The sequence below is a fragment of the Rhinoderma darwinii genome, chromosome 2, assembly GCF_050947455.1.
Source record: "Rhinoderma darwinii isolate aRhiDar2 chromosome 2, aRhiDar2.hap1, whole genome shotgun sequence".
Classification (NCBI taxonomy): domain Eukaryota; kingdom Metazoa; phylum Chordata; class Amphibia; order Anura; family Rhinodermatidae; genus Rhinoderma; species Rhinoderma darwinii.
The window spans coordinates 483,185,589-483,201,892 of record NC_134688.1 but is presented as its reverse complement, the minus strand read 5'-3'; positions in this window follow the sequence as shown (position 1 = coordinate 483,201,892).

Here is a 16,304-nt window from a genome sequence, read left to right as displayed (position 1 = left end):
AGAGGAGTGTATATAGATATCAGTATTATTATATAGAGGAGTGTATATAGATATCAGTATTATTATATAGAGAGGAGTGTATATAGATATCAGTATTATTATATAGAGAGGAGTGTATATAGATATCAGTATTATTATATAGAGAGGAGTGTATACAGATATCAGTATTATTATATAGAGGAGTGTATATAGATATCAGTATTATTATATAGAGAGGAGTGTATATAGATATCAGTATTATTATATAGAGAGGAGTGTATATAGATATCAGTATTATTATATAGAGGAGTGTATATAGATATCAGTATTATTATATATAGAGAGGAGTGTATATAGATATCAGTATTATTATATATAGAGGAGTGTATATAGATATCAGTATTATTATATAGAGAGGAGTGTATATAGATATCAGTATTATTATATAGAGAGGAGTGTATATAGATATCAGTATTATTATATAGAGAGGAGTGTATATAGATATCAGTATTATTATATAGAGAGGAGTGTATATAGATATCAGTATTATTATATAGAGAGGAGTGTATATAGATATCAGTATTATTATATAGAGAGGAGTGTATATAGATATCAGTATTATTATATAGAGGAGTATATATAGATATCAGTATTATTATATAGAGAGGAGTGTATACAGATATCAGTATTATTATATAGAGAGGAGTGTATATAGATATCAGTATTATTATATATAGAGGAGTGTATATAGATATCAGTATTATTATATAGAGAGGAGTGTATATAGATATCAGTATTATTATATAGAGAGGAGTGTATATAGATATCAGTATTAATATATAGAGAGGAGTGTATATAGATATCAGTATTATATATAGAGAGGAGTGTATATAGATATCAGTATTATTATATAGAGAGGAGTGTATATAGATATCAGTATTATTATATATAGAGGAGTATATATAGATATCAGTATTATTATATAGAGAGGAGTGTATATAGATATCAGTATTATTATATAGAGAGGAGTGTATATAGATATCAGTATTATTATATAGAGAGGAGTGTATATAGATATCAGTATTATTATATAGAGAGGAGTGTATATAGATATCAGTATTATTATATATAGAGAGGAGTGTATATAGATATCAGTATTATTATATATAGAGGAGTGTATATAGATATCAGTATTATTATATATAGAGGAGGGTATATAGATATCAGTATTATTATATAGAGAGGAGTGTATACAGATATCAGTATTATTATATAGAGAGGAGTGTATATAGATATCAGTATTATTATATATAGAGAGGAGTGTATATAGATATCAGTATTATTATATATAGAGGAGTGTATATAGATATCAGTATTATTATATATAGAGGAGGGTATATAGATATCAGTATTATTATATAGAGAGGAGTGTATACAGATATCAGTATTATTATATAGAGAGGTGTGTATACAGATATCAGTATTATTATATAGAGAGGAGTGTATATAGATATCAGTATTATTATATAGAGAGGAGTGTATATAGATATCAGTATTATTATATAGAGAGGAGTGTATATAGATATCAGTATTATTATATAGAGAGGAGTGTATATAGATATCAGTATTATTATATAGAGAGGAGTGTATATAGATATCAGTATTATTATATAGAGAGGAGTGTATATAGATATCAGTATTATTATATAGAGAGGAGTGTATATAGATATCAGTATTATTATATATAGAGAGGAGTGTATATAGATATCAGTATTATTATATAGAGAGGAGTGTATATAGATATCAGTATTATTATATAGAGAGGAGTGTATATAGATATCAGTATTATTATATATAGAGGAGTGTATACAGATATCAGTATTATTATATAGAGAGGAGTGTATATAGATATCAGTATTATTATATAGAGGAGTGTATATAGATATCAGTATTATTATATAGAGAGGAGTGTATATAGATATCAGTATTATTATATAGAGGAGTGTATATAGATATCAGTATTATTATATACAGGAGTGTATACAGATATCAGTATTATTATATAGAGAGGAGTGTATATAGATATCAGTATTATTATATAGAGAGGAGTGTATATAGATATCAGTATTATTATATAGAGGAGTGTATATAGATATCAGTATTATTATATAGAGGAGTGTATATAGATATCAGTATTATTATATAGAGAGGAGTGTATATAGATATCAGTATTATTATATAGAGAGGAGTGTATATAGATATCAGTATTATTATATAGAGAGGAGTGTATATAGATATCAGTATTATTATATAGAGAGGAGTGTATATAGATATCAGTATTATTATATAGAGAGGAGTGTATATAGATATCAGTATTATTATATAGAGAGGAGTGTATATAGATATCAGTATTATTATATAGAGAGGAGTGTATATAGATATCAGTATTATTATATAGAGAGGAGTATATATAGATATCAGTATTATTATATAGAGGAGTATATATAGATATCAGTATTATTATATAGAGAGGAGTGTATATAGATATCAGTATTATTATATAGAGAAGAGTGTATATAGATATCAGTATTATTATATATAGAGGAGTGTATATAGATATCAGTATTATTATATAGAGAGGAGTGTATATAGATATCAGTATTATTATATAGAGAGGAGTGTATATAGATATCAGTATTATTATATACAGGAGTGTATACAGATATCAGTATTATTATATATAGAGAGGAGTGTATATAGATATCAGTATTATTATATAGAGAGGAGTGTATATAGATATCAGTATTATTATATAGAGAGGAGTGTATATAGATATCAGTATTATTATATAGAGAGGAGTGTATATAGATATCAGTATTATTATATAGAGAGGAGTGTATATAGATATCAGTATTATTATATAGAGAGGAGTGTATACAGATATCAGTATTATTATATAGAGAGGAGTGTATATAGATATCAGTATTATTATATAGAGGAGTGTATATAGATATCAGTATTATTATATAGAGGAGTGTATATAGATATCAGTATTATTATATATAGAGAGGAGTGTATACAGATATCAGTATTATTATATAGAGAGGAGTGTATACAGATATCAGTATTATTATATAGAGAGGAGTGTATATAGATATCAGTATTATTATATAGAGGAGTGTATATAGATATCAGTATTATTATATAGAGGAGTGTATATAGATATCAGTATTATTATATAGAGAGGTGTGTATACAGATATCAGTATTATTATATATAGAGAGGAGTGTATATAGATATCAGTATTATTATATAGAGAGGAGTGTATATAGATATCAGTATTATTATATAGAGAGGGGTGTATACAGATATCAGTATTATTATATAGAGAGGAGTGTATATAGATATCAGTATTATTATATAGAGGAGTGTATATAGATATCAGTATTATTATATATAGAGGAGTGTATACAGATATCAGTATTATTATATAGAGGAGTGTATACAGATATCAGTATTATTATATAGAGGAGTGTATATAGATATCAGTATTATTATATAGAGGAGTGTATATAGATATCAGTATTATTATATATAGAGGAGTGTATACAGATATCAGTATTATTATATAGAGAGGAGTGTATATAGATATCAGTATTATTATATAGAGAGGAGTGTATATAGATATCAGTATTATTATATAGAGAGGAGTGTATATAGATGTCAGTATTATTATATAGAGAGGAGTGTATATAGATATCAGTATTATTATATATAGAGAGGAGTGTATATAGATATCAGTATTATTATATAGAGAGGAGTGTATATAGATATCAGTATTATTATATAGAGAGGAGTGTATATAGATATCAGTATTATTATATATAGAGAGGAGTGTATACAGATATCAGTATTATTATATAGAGAGGAGTGTATATAGATATCAGTATTATTATATAGAGAGGAGTGTATATAGATATCAGTATTATTATATATAGAGAGGAGTGTATACAGATATCAGTATTATTATATAGAGAGGAGTGTATATAGATATCAGTATTATTATATAGAGAGGAGTGTATATAGATATCAGTATTATTATATATAGAGAGGAGTGTATATAGATATCAGTATTATTATATAGAGAGGAGTGTATATAGATATCAGTATTATTATATAGAGAGGAGTGTATATAGATATCAGTATTATTATATATAGAGAGGAGTGTATACAGATATCAGTATTATTATATAGAGAGGAGTGTATATAGATATCAGTATTATTATATATAGAGGAGTATATATAGATATCAGTATTATTATATAGAGAGGAGTGTATATAGATATCAGTATTATTATATATAGAGAGGAGTGTATACAGATATCAGTATTAATATATAGAGAGGAGTGTATATAGATATCAGTATTATTATATAGAGAGGAGTGTATATAGATATCAGTATTATTATATAGAGAGGAGTATATATAGATATCAGTATTATTATATATAGAGGAGTGTATATAGATATCAGTATTATTATATAGAGAGGAGTATATATAGATATCAGTATTATTATATATAGAGAGGAGTGTATATAGATATCAGTATTATTATATAGAGGAGTGTATATAGATATCAGTATTATTATATAGAGAGGAGTGTATATAGATATCAGTATTATTATATAGAGAGGAGTGTATATAGATATCAGTATTATTATATAGAGAGGAGTGTATATAGATATCAGTATTATTATATAGAGAGGAGTGTATATAGATATCAGTATTATTATATAGAGAGGAGTGTATACAGATATCAGTATTATTATATAGAGAGGAGTGTATATAGATATCAGTATTATTATATAGAGAGGAGTGTATATAGATATCAGTATTATTATATATAGAGAGGAGTGTATACAGATATCAGTATTATTATATAGAGAGGATTGTATATATAGATATCAGTATTATTATATAGAGAGGAGTGTATATAGATATCAGTATTATTATATAGAGAGGAGTGTATATAGATATCAGTATTATTATATAGAGAGGAGTGTATACAGATATCAGTATTATTATATAGAGAGGAGTGTATATAGATATCAGTATTATTATATAGAGAGGAGTGTATATAGATATCAGTATTATTATATAGAGAGGAGTGTATATAGATGTCAGTATTATTATATAGAGAGGAGTGTATATAGATGTCAGTATTATTATATAGAGAGGAGTGTATACAGATATCAGTATTATTATATAGAGAGGAGTGTATATAGATATCAGTATTATTATATAGAGGAGTGTATATAGATATCAGTATTATTATATAGAGAGGAGTGTATATAGATATCAGTATTATTATATAGAGAGGAGTGTATATAGATATCAGTATTATTATATATAGAGAGGAGTGTATACAGATATCAGTATTATTATATAGAGAGGAGTGTATACAGATATCAGTATTATTATATAGAGAGGAGTGTATATAGATATCAGTATTATTATATAGAGAGGAGTGTATATAGATATCAGTATTATTATATAGAGAGGAGTGTATATAGATATCAGTATTATTATATAGAGAGGAGTGTATATAGATATCAGTATTATTATATATAGAGGAGTGTATACAGATATCAGTATTATTATATAGAGAGGAGTGTATATAGATATCAGTATTATTATATATAGAGGAGGGTATATAGATATCAGTATTATTATATAGAGAGGAGTGTATACAGATATCAGTAATATTATATAGAGAGGAGTGTATATAGATATCAGTATTATTATATAGAGAGGAGTGTATATAGATGTCAGTATTATTATATAGAGAGGAGTGTATATAGATATCAGTATTATTATATAGAGAGGAGTGTATATAGATATCAGTATTATTATATATAGAGAGGAGTGTATATAGATATCAGTATTATTATATAGAGAGGAGTGTATATAGATATCAGTATTATTATATAGAGAGGAGTGTATATAGATATCAGTATTATTATATAGAGAGGAGTGTATATAGATATCAGTATTATTATATATAGAGGAGTGTATACAGATATCAGTATTATTATATAGAGGAGTGTATATAGATATCAGTATTATTATATAGAGAGGAGTGTATATAGATAACAGTATTATTATATAGAGAGGAGTGTATATAGATATCAGTATTATTATATATAGAGAGGAGTGTATATAGATATCAGTATTATTATATAGAGAGGAGTGTATATAGATATCAGTATTATTATATAGAGAGGAGTGTATATAGATATCAGTATTATTATATAGAGAGGAGTGTATATAGATATCAGTATTATTATATATAGAGGAGTGTATACAGATATCAGTATTATTATATAGAGGAGTGTATATAGATATCAGTATTATTATATAGAGAGGAGTGTATATAGATATCAGTATTATTATATATAGAGAGGAGTGTATATAGATATCAGTATTATTATATATAGAGAGGAGTGTATATAGATATCAGTATTATTATATAGAGAGGAGTGTATATAGATATCAGTATTATTATATAAAGAGAGGAGTGTATATAGATATCAGTATTATTATATAGAGAGGAGTGTATATAGATATCAGTATTATTATATATAGAGAGGAGTGTATACAGATATCAGTATTATTATATAGAGAGGATTGTATATATAGATATCAGTATTATTATATAGAGAGGAGTGTATATAGATATCAGTATTATTATATAGAGAGGAGTGTATACAGATATCAGTATTATTATATAGAGGAGTGTATATAGATATCAGTATTATTATATAGAGAGGAGTGTATATAGATATCAGTATTATTATATAGAGAGGATTGTATATATAGATATCAGTATTATTATATAGAGAGGAGTGTATATAGATATCAGTATTATTATATAGAGAGGAGTGTATATAGATATCAGTATTATTATATAGAGAGGAGTGTATATAGATATCAGTATTATTATATAGAGGAGTGTATATAGATATCAGTATTATTATATAGAGAGGAGTGTATATAGATATCAGTATTATTATATATAGAGAGGAGTGTATATAGATATCAGTATTATTATATAGAGAGGAGTGTATATAGATATCAGTATTATTATATATAGAGAGGAGTGTATATAGATATCAGTATTATTATATAGAGAGGAGTGTATATAGATATCAGTATTATTATATAGAGAGGAGTGTATATAGATATCAGTATTATTATATAGAGAGGAGTGTATACAGATATCAGTATAATTATATAGAGAGGAGTGTATACAGATATCAGTATTATTATATAGAGAGGAGTGTATATAGATATCAGTATTATTATATAGAGAGGAGTGTATATAGATATCAGTATTATTATATAGAGAGGAGTGTATATAGATATCAGTATTATTATATAGAGAGGAGTGTATATAGATATCAGTATTATTATATATAGAGGAGTGTATACAGATATCAGTAATATTATATAGAGAGGAGTGTATATAGATATCAGTATTATTATATAGAGAGGAGTGTATATAGATATCAGTATTATTATATAGAGAGGAGTGTATATAGATATCAGTATTATTATATAGAGAGGAGTGTATATAGATATCAGTATTATTATATAGAGAGGAGTGTATATAGATATCAGTATTATTATATAGAGAGGAGTGTATATAGATATCAGTATTATTATATAGAGAGGAGTGTATATAGATATCAGTATTATTATATAGAGAGGAGTGTATATAGATATCAGTATTATTATATATAGAGAGGAGTGTATATAGATATCAGTATTATTATATATAGAGAGGAGTGTATACAGATATCAGTATTATTATATAGAGAGGAGTGTATATAGATATCAGTATTATTATATAGAGAGGAGTGTATACAGATATCAGTATTATTATATAGAGAGGAGTGTATACAGATATCAGTATTATTATATAGAGAGGAGTGTATATAGATATCAGTATTATTATATAGAGAGGAGTGTATATAGATATCAGTATTATTATATAGAGAGGAGTGTATATAGATATCAGTATTATTATATAGAGAGGAGTGTATATAGATATCAGTATTATTATATAGAGAGGAGTGTATATAGAGATCAGTATTATTATATAGAGATGAGTGTATACAGATATCAGTATTATTATATAGAGGAGTGTATATAGATATCAGTATTATTATATAGAGAGGAGTGTATATAGATATCAGTATTATTATATATAGAGGAGTGTATATAGATATCAGTATTATTATATAGAGAGGAGTGTATATAGATATCAGTATTATTATATAGAGAGGAGTGTATATAGATATCAGTATTATTATATAGAGGAGTGTATATAGATATCAGTATTATTATATAGAGAGGAGTGTATATAGATATCAGTATTATTATATAGAGAGGAGTGTATATAGATATCAGTATTATTATATAGAGAGGAGTGTATATAGATATCAGTATTATTATATAGAGAGGAGTGTATATAGATATCAGTATTATTATATAGAGAGGAGTGTATATAGATATCAGTATTATTATATAGAGGAGTGTATATAGATATCAGTATTATTATATAGAGAGGAGTGTATACAGATATCAGTATTATTATATAGAGGAGTGTATATAGATATCAGTATTATTATATAGAGAGGAGTGTATATAGATATCAGTATTATTATATAGAGAGGAGTGTATATAGATATCAGTATTATTATATAGAGGAGTGTATATAGATATCAGTATTATTATATAGAGAGGAGTGTATATAGATATCAGTATTAATATATAGAGAGGAGTGTATATAGATATCAGTATTATTATATAGAGAGGAGTGTATATAGATATCAGTATTATTATATAGAGGAGTGTATATAGATATCAGTATTATTATATAGAGAGGAGTGTATATAGATATCAGTATTATTATATAGAGAGGAGTGTATATAGATATCAGTATTATTATATAGAGGAGTGTATATAGATATCAGTATTATTATATAGAGAGGAGTGTATATAGATATCAGTATTATTATATAGAGAGGAGTGTATATAGATATCAGTATTATTATATATAGAGGAGTATATATAGATATCAGTATTATTATATAGAGAGGAGTGTATATAGATATCAGTATTATTATATAGAGAGGAGTGTATTTAGATATCAGTATTATTATATAGAGAGGAGTGTATATAGATATCAGTATTATTATATAGAGAGGAGTGTATATAGATATCAGTATTATTATATAGAGAGGAGTGTATATAGATATCAGTATTATTATATAGAGAGGAGTGTATATAGATATCAGTATTATTATATAGAGGAGTGTATATAGATATCAGTATTATTATATAGAGAGGAGTGTATATAGATATCAGTATTATTATATAGAGAGGAGTGTATATAGATATCAGTATTATTATATATAGAGAGGAGTGTATACAGATATCAGTATTATTATATAGAGAGGAGTGTATATAGATATCAGTATTATTATATATAGAGAGGAGTGTATATAGATATCAGTATTATTATATAGAGAGGAGTGTATATAGATATCAGTATTATTATATAGAGAGGAGTGTATATAGATATCAGTATTATTATATAGAGGAGTGTATATAGATATCAGTATTATTATATAGAGAGGAGTATATATAGATATCAGTATTATTATATAGAGAGGAGTGTATATAGATATCAGTATTATTATATAGAGAGGAGTGTATATAGATATCAGTATTATTATATAGAGAGGAGTGTATATAGATATCAGTATTATTATATAGAGGAGTGTATATAGATATCAGTATTATTATATAGAGAGGAGTGTATATAGATATCAGTATTATTATATATAGAGGAGTATATATAGATATCAGTATTATTATATAGAGAGGAGTGTATATAGATATCAGTATTATTATATAGAGAGGAGTGTATATAGATATCAGTATTATTATATAGAGAGGAGTGTATATAGATATCAGTATTATTATATAGAGAGGAGTGTATACAGATATCAGTATTATTATATATAGAGGAGTGTATATAGATATCAGTATTATTATATAGAGAGGAGTGTATATAGATATCAGTATTATTATATAGAGAGGAGTGTATACAGATATCAGTATTATTATATAGAGAGGAGTGTATATAGATATCAGTATTATTATATAGAGAGGAGTGTATATAGATATCAGTATTATTATATAGAGAGGAGTGTATATAGATATCAGTATTATTATATAGAGAGGAGTGTATATAGATATCAGTATTATTATATATAGAGAGGAGTGTATACAGATATCAGTATTATTATATAGAGAGGAGTGTATACAGATATCAGTATTATTATATATAGAGAGGAGTGTATATAGATATCAGTATTATTATATAGAGAGGAGTGTATATAGATATCAGTATTATTATATAGAGAGGAGTGTATACAGATATCAGTATTATTATATAGAGAGGAGTGTATATAGATATCAGTATTATTATATAGAGAGGAGTGTATATAGATATCAGTATTATTATATAGAGAGGAGTGTATATAGATATCAGTATTATTATATATAGAGGAGTGTATATAGATATCAGTATTATTATATAGAGGAGTGTATATAGATATCAGTATTATTATATAGAGAGGAGTGTATATAGATATCAGTATTATTATATAGAGAGGAGTGTATATAGATATCAGTATTAATATATAGAGAGGAGTGTATATAGATATCAGTATTATTATATATAGAGAGGAGTGTATATAGATATCAGTATTATTATATAGAGAGGAGTGTATATAGATATCAGTATTAATATATAGAGAGGAGTGTATATAGATATCAGTATTATTATATAGAGAGGAGTGTATATAGATATCAGTATTAATATATAGAGAGGAGTGTATATAGATATCAGTATTATTATATATAGAGGATTATATATAGATATCAGTATTATTATATAGAGAGGAGTGTATATAGATATCAGTATTATTATATAGAGAGGAGTGTATATAGATATCAGTATTATTATATAGAGAGGAGTATATATAGATATCAGTATTATTATATATAGAGGAGTGTATATAGATATCAGTATTATTATATAGAGAGGAGTATATATAGATATCAGTATTATTATATATAGAGAGGAGTGTATATAGATATCAGTATTATTATATAGAGAGGAGTGTATATAGATATCAGTATTATTATATAGAGAGGAGTGTATATAGATATCAGTATTATTATATAGAGAGGAGTGTATATAGATATCAGTATTATTATATAGAGAGGAGTGTATATAGATATCAGTATTATTATATAGAGAGGAGTGTATACAGATATCAGTAATATTATATAGAGAGGAGTGTATATAGATATCAGTATTATTATATATAGAGGAGTGTATATAGATATCAGTCTTATTATATAGAGAGGAGTGTATATAGATATCAGTATTATTATATAGAGAGGAGTGTATACAGATATCAGTAATATTATATAGAGAGGAGTGTATATAGATATCAGTATTATTATATATAGAGGAGTGTATATAGATATCAGTATTATTATATAGAGGAGTGTATATAGATATCAGTATTATTATATAGAGAGGAGTGTATATAGATATCAGTATTATTATATAGAGAGGAGTGTATATAGATATCAGTATTATTATATAGAGAGGAGTGTATATAGATATCAGTATTATTATATAGAGGAGTGTATATAGATATCAGTATTATTATATAGAGAGGAGTGTATATAGATATCAGTATTATTATATATAGAGGAGTGTATATAGATATCAGTATTATTATATATAGAGAGGAGTGTATATAGATATCAGTATTATTATATATAGAGGAGGGTATATAGATATCAGTATTATTATATATAGAGAGGAGTGTATATAGATATCAGTATTATTATATAGAGAGGAGTGTATATAGATATCAGTATTATTATATAGAGAGGAGTGTATATAGATATCAGTATTATTATATAGAGAGGAGTGTATATAGATATCAGTATTATTATATATAGAGAGGAGTGTATATAGATATCAGTATTATTATATAGAGAGGAGTGTATATAGATATCAGTATTATTATATAGAGGAGTGTATATAGATATCAGTATTATTATATATAGAGAGGAGTGTATACAGATATCAGTATTATTATATAGAGAGGAGTGTATATAGATATCAGTATTAATATATAGAGAGGAGTGTATATAGATATCAGTATTATTATATATAGAGGAGTGTATATAGATATCAGTATTATTATATAGAGAGGAGTGTATATAGATATCAGTATTATTATATAGAGAGGACTGTATATAGATATCAGTATTATTATATAGAGGAGTGTATATAGATATCAGTATTATTATATAGAGAGGAGTGTATATAGATATCAGTATTATTATATAGAGAGGAGTGTATATAGATATCAGTATTATTATATAGAGGAGTGTATATAGATATCAGTATTATTATATAGAGGAGTGTATATAGATATCAGTATTATTATATAGAGAGGAGTGTATATAGATATCAGTATTATTATATAGAGGAGTGTATATAGATATCAGTATTATTATATAGAGAGGAGTGTATATAGATATCAGTATTATTATATAGAGAGGAGTGTATATAGATATCAGTATTATTATATATAGAGGAGTATATATAGATATCAGTAGTATTATATAGAGAGGAGTGTATATAGATATCAGTATTATTATATACAGGAGTGTATACAGATATCAGTATTATTATATAGAGAGGAGTGTATATAGATATCAGTATTATTATATAGAGAGGAGTGTATACAGATATCAGTATTATTATATATAGAGAGGAGTGTATATAGATATCAGTATTATTATATAGAGAGGAGTGTATATAGATATCAGTATTATTATATAGAGAGGAGTGTATATAGATATCAGTATTATTATATAGAGAGGAGTGTATATAGATATCAGTATTATTATATAGAGAGGAGTGTATACAGATATCAGTATTATTATATAGAGAGGAGTGTATATAGATATCAGTATTATTATATAGAGAGGAGTGTATATAGATATCAGTATTAATATATAGAGAGGGGTGTATACAGATATCAGTATTATTATATAGAGAGGAGTGTATATAGATATCAGTATTATTATATAGAGAGGAGTGTATATAGATGTCAGTATTATTATATAGAGAGGAGTGTATATAGATATCAGTATTATTATATATAGAGAGGAGTGTATATAGATATCAGTATTATTATATAGAGAGGAGTGTATATAGATATCAGTATTATTATATAGAGAGGAGTGTATATAGATATCAGTATTATTATATAGAGAGGAGTGTATATAGATGTCAGTATTATTATATAGAGAGGAGTGTATATAGATATCAGTATTATTATATATAGAGAGGAGTGTATATAGATATCAGTATTATTATATAGAGAGGAGTGTATATAGATATCAGTATTATTATATAGAGAGGAGTGTATACAGATATCAGTATTATTATATAGAGGAGTGTATATAGATATCAGTATTATTATATAGAGAGGAGTGTATATAGATATCAGTATTATTATATATAGAGGAGTGTATATAGATATCAGTATTATTATATAGAGAGGAGTGTATATAGATATCAGTATTATTATATATAGAGAGGAGTGTATATAGATATCAGTATTATTATATAGGGAGGAGTGTATATAGATATCAGTATTATTATATAGAGAGGAGTGTATATAGATATCAGTATTATTATATAGAGAGGAGTGTATATAGATATCAGTATTATTATATAGAGAGGAGTGTATATAGATATCAGTATTATTATATAGAGAGGAGTGTATATAGATATCAGTATTATTATATAGAGAGGAGTGTATACAGATATCAGTATTATTATATAGAGAGGAGTGTATATAGATATCAGTATTATTATATAGAGAGGAGTGTATATAGATATCAGTATTATTATATAGAGAGGAGTGTATATAGATATCAGTATTATTATATATAGAGGAGTGTATACAGATATCAGTATTATTATATATAGAGAGGAGTGTATATAGATATCAGTATTATTATATATATAGAGGAGTGTATATAGATATCAGTATTATTATATAGAGAGGAGTGTATATAGATATCAGTATTATTATATAGAGAGGAGTGTATATAGATATCAGTATTATTATATAGAGAGGAGTGTATATAGATATCAGTATTATTATATATAGAGGAGTGTATATAGATATCAGTATTATTATATAGAGAGGAGTGTATATAGATATCAGTATTATTATATAGAGAGGAGTGTATATAGATATCAGTATTATTATATATAGAGGAGTGTATATAGATATCAGTATTATTATATAGAGAGGAGTGTATATAGATATCAGTATTATTATATAGAGAGGAGTGTATATAGATATCAGTATTATTATATAGAGAGGAGTGTATACAGATATCAGTATTATTATATATAGAGGAGTGTATATAGATATCAGTATTATTATATATAGAGGAGTGTATATAGATATCAGTATTATTATATAGAGAGGAGTGTATATAGATATCAGTATTATTATATAGAGAGGAGTGTATATAGATATCAGTATTATTATATAGAGAGGAGTGTATATAGATATCAGTATTATTATATAGAGAGGAGTGTATATAGATATCAGTATTATTATATAGAGAGGAGTGTATATAGATATCAGTATTATTATATAGAGAGGAGTGTATACAGATATCAGTATTATTATATAGAGAGGAGTGTATATAGATATCAGTATTATTATATAGAGAGGAGTGTATATAGATATCAGTATTATTATATATAGAGGAGTGTATACAGATATCAGTATTATTATATATAGAGAGGAGTGTATATAGATATCAGTATTATTATATAGAGAGGAGTGTATATAGATATCAGTATTATTATATAGAGAGGAGTGTATATAGATATCAGTATTATTATATAGAGAGGAGTGTATATAGATATCAGTATTATTATATAGAGAGGAGTGTATATAGATATCAGTATTATTATATATAGAGGAGTGTATATAGATATCAGTATTATTATATAGAGAGGAGTATATATAGATATCAGTATTATTATATATAGAGGAGTGTATATAGATATCAGTATTATTATATATAGAGGAGTGTATACAGATATCAGTATTATTATATAGAGAGGAGTGTATACAGATATCAGTATTATTATATATAGAGAGGAGTGTATATAGATATCAGTATTATTATATAGAGAGGAGTGTATATAGATATCAGTATTATTATATATAGAGAGGAGTGTATACAGATATCAGTATTATTATATATAGAGGAGTGTATACAGATATCAGTATTATTATATAGAGAGGAGTGTATATAGATATCAGTATTATTATATAGAGAGGTGTGTATACAGATATCAGTATTATTATATATAGAGAGGAGTGTATATAGATATCAGTATTATTATATAGAGAGGAGTGTATATAGATATCAGTATTATTATATAGAGAGGAGTGTATATAGATATCAGTATTATTATATAGAGAGGAGTGTATATAGATATCAGTATTATTATATAGAGAGGAGTGTATATAGATATCAGTATTATTATATAGAGAGGAGTGTATATAGATATCAGTATTATTATATAGAGAGGAGTGTATATAGATATCAGTATTATTATATAGAGAGGAGTGTATATAGATATCAGTATTATTATATAGAGAGGAGTGTATATAGATATCAGTATTATTATATAGAGAGGAGTGTATACAGATATCAGTATTATTATATAGAGAGGAGTGTATATAGATATCAGTATTATTATATAGAGAGGTTTGTATATAGATATCAGTATTATTATATAGAGAGGAGTGTATATAGATATCAGTATTATTATATAGAGAGGAGTGTATATAGATATCAGTATTATTATATATAGAGAGGAGTGTATACAGATATCAGTATTATTATATAGAGAGGATTGTATATATAGATATCAGTATTATTATATAGAGAGGAGTGTATATAGATATCAGTATTATTATATATAGAGGAGTGTATATAGATATCAGTATTATTATATAGAGAGGAGTGTATATAGATATCAGTATTATTATATAGAGAGGAGTGTATATAGATATCAGTATTATTATATAGAGAGGAGTGTATATAGATATC